The following is a 2,875-nucleotide window of genomic DNA, read 5'->3' on the forward strand; positions in this document are numbered from 1 at the left end:
ACATGAAATATTCGTGGGTACTTTCCTTCGTGGTTTGTAGATGTCACACTGTATAACATGAAATATTCGTGGGTACTTTCCTTCGTGGTTTGTAGATGTCACACTGTATAACATGAAATATTCGTGGGTACTTTCCTTCGTGGTTTGTAGATGTCACACTGTATAACATGAAATATTCGTGGGTACTTTCCTTCGTGGTTTGTAGATGTCACACTGTATAACATGAAATATTCGTGGGTACTTTCCTTCGTGGTTTGTAGATGTCACACTGTATAACATGAAATATTCGTGGGTACTTTCCTTCGTGGTTTGTAGATGTCACACTGTATAACATGAAATATTCGTGGGTACTTTCCTTCGTGGTTTGTAGATGTCACACTGTATAACATGAAATATTCGTGGGTACTTTCCTTCGTGGTTTGTAGATGTCACACTGTATAACATGAAATATTCGTGGGTACTTTCCTTCGTGGTTTGTAGATGTCACACTGTATAACATGAAATATTCGTGGGTACTTTCCTTCGTGGTTTGTAGATGTCACACTGTATAACATGAAATATTCGTGGGTACTTTCCTTCGTGGTTTGTAGATGTCACACTGTATAACATGAAATATTCGTGGGTACTTTCCTTCGTGGTTTGTAGATGTCACACTGTATAACATGAAATATTCGTGGGTACTTTCCTTCGTGGTTTGTAGATGTCACACTGTATAACATGAAATATTCGTGGGTACTTTCCTTCGTGGTTTGTAGATGTCACACTGTATAACATGAAATATTCGTGGGTACTTTCCTTCGTGGTTTGTAGATGTCACACTGTATAACATGAAATATTCGTGGGTACTTTCCTTCGTGGTTTGTAGATGTCACACTGTATAACATGAAATATTCGTGGGTACTTTCCTTCGTGGTTTGTAGATGTCACACTGTATAACATGAAATATTCGTGGGTACTTTCCTTCGTGGTTTGTAGATGTCACACTGTATAACATGAAATATTCGTGGGTACTTTCCTTCGTGGTTTGTAGATGTCACACTGTATAACATGAAATATTCGTGGGTACTTTCCTTCGTGGTTTGTAGATGTCACACTGTATAACATGAAATATTCGTGGGTACTTTCCTTCGTGGTTTGTAGATGTCATACTGTATAACATGAAATATTCGTGGGTACTTTCCTTCTTGGTTTGTAGATGTCATACTGTATATTATGAAATATTTGTTGGTACTTTCCTTCGTGGTTTGTAAATGTCATACTGTATAACATGAAATATTCGTGGGTACTTTCCTTCGTGGTTTGTAGATGTCATACTGTATAACATGAAATATTTGTGGGTACTTTCCTTCGTGGTTTGAAGCCTTTAAGATGGCTTCGTGGTACAAACGTTTGTAGATATCCTATGTTAACAAACAGTAGACACATATTTGTGGTTCAATAGCAACCACGAAAACCACGAATGTTTATACACAACGAACATTTCATGTGATACAGTATACATATTTATAAGTTGTTGTTTCAAATTATTGTCAGTGATATAGGTTCGATTAGTAACCAAACCCATGCTTCTTCAAATGTGTTTTAGTTAGCTGTTGTTTTTTATCCCACCATCCAAATCGGTTTTTTTGTCTGTGGTCCAGCATATTCAGTTATTAATATTCAGTTACTCGGTCCATAAGTAAACAGTTTGTATTGCTGATTTCTGAGAAATTACTTACAGGATTATTGTCCCCTTGGTCCATTTTTGTGCATAATTGAATTTTAGATGAATCAGATACTGGTTATCAAATTGGTCATACTTGGGGTGGTCCGTGCACAGTGGATAGCGCACTTGCCTTTTACCGAGGTGGCCTGGGTTTGATTCCCCGATTGGATGTGAAGAGGTTTTGGGTCATTTGCCCGACCACGTGGGTATCTTCTCTGGGTTCTCCGGTTTCCTCCCACATTAAAACCTGCGCTCTATCACCCGGACCAACAGGAGTGATTGATATAAGTTGTAAAAGTTTGTTTCATAATTGTTGTAAAATAAATAACTTTATAATATGGTCATAAGATAAGGCAGCCATCTCGGATTATGCATGTGAAAAGAAATTGCTTTTCCTGATGAAGTAAAAGGGATCATGATTAAACTTGGTTGGCGCAATCCCTTTGGTCCATGATTGTCCATGCTACAATTTCAGACAGATAGGCAAAACAACATGGCCACCAGGCAGCTATCTTAGATTTTGCATATATGAAGAATGTTACCTGTACGTTAGAAATTATTGAAAGGAGCCACTTGTTCTCTCTTTTTCCTAAAACAAAAAATAAAAATAAAAAAAGGCCACCAGACCAACTTGATTTTGTACTACGGATAAATCATCAGTTTCTTACTGCTCTTTTTTGAAAAGATCTTACAAGAGGAATCGTGGTGAAACTTCGTATGATTTCTTGGTCCTTAGTTGTGCATGCTCTTTCTGAAATTTGACATTGGATTTTTTCGATGTACACATTTAAGGAGTGTGAAAAGTAATTGTAAAGTCAAAGTCACTAAATCAGACTAGAATGTGTGTCTGGAGGAGTAGGGGGGAGGTAATGGTCATTCACATGACAGCTAGGGCCTTCGCTGACCTGTCAGAGGCCTATAGTTAGCATGGTTCCCATGGTTACCTGTACATATGCTTGGCCAGGAGGAAAATAAAGAACAGAAGAGCAACCCGGCCACATTCCATGATCTATCAATGGTGGATACCCTGCAGAGGGATACAATGTACGGAAATACGTCCGGGATCTCCTGTTAAGCTATTAGAAATGAGATGTTGGAAATACGTCTGGGATCTCCTGTTAAGCTATTAGAAATGAGATGTTGGAAATACGTCCGGGATCTCCTGTTAAG

This window comes from Mizuhopecten yessoensis, unplaced genomic scaffold, assembly GCF_002113885.1.
Source record: "Mizuhopecten yessoensis strain PY_sf001 unplaced genomic scaffold, ASM211388v2 scaffold10989_2, whole genome shotgun sequence".
Taxonomy (NCBI): Eukaryota; Metazoa; Mollusca; class Bivalvia; order Pectinida; family Pectinidae; genus Mizuhopecten; species Mizuhopecten yessoensis.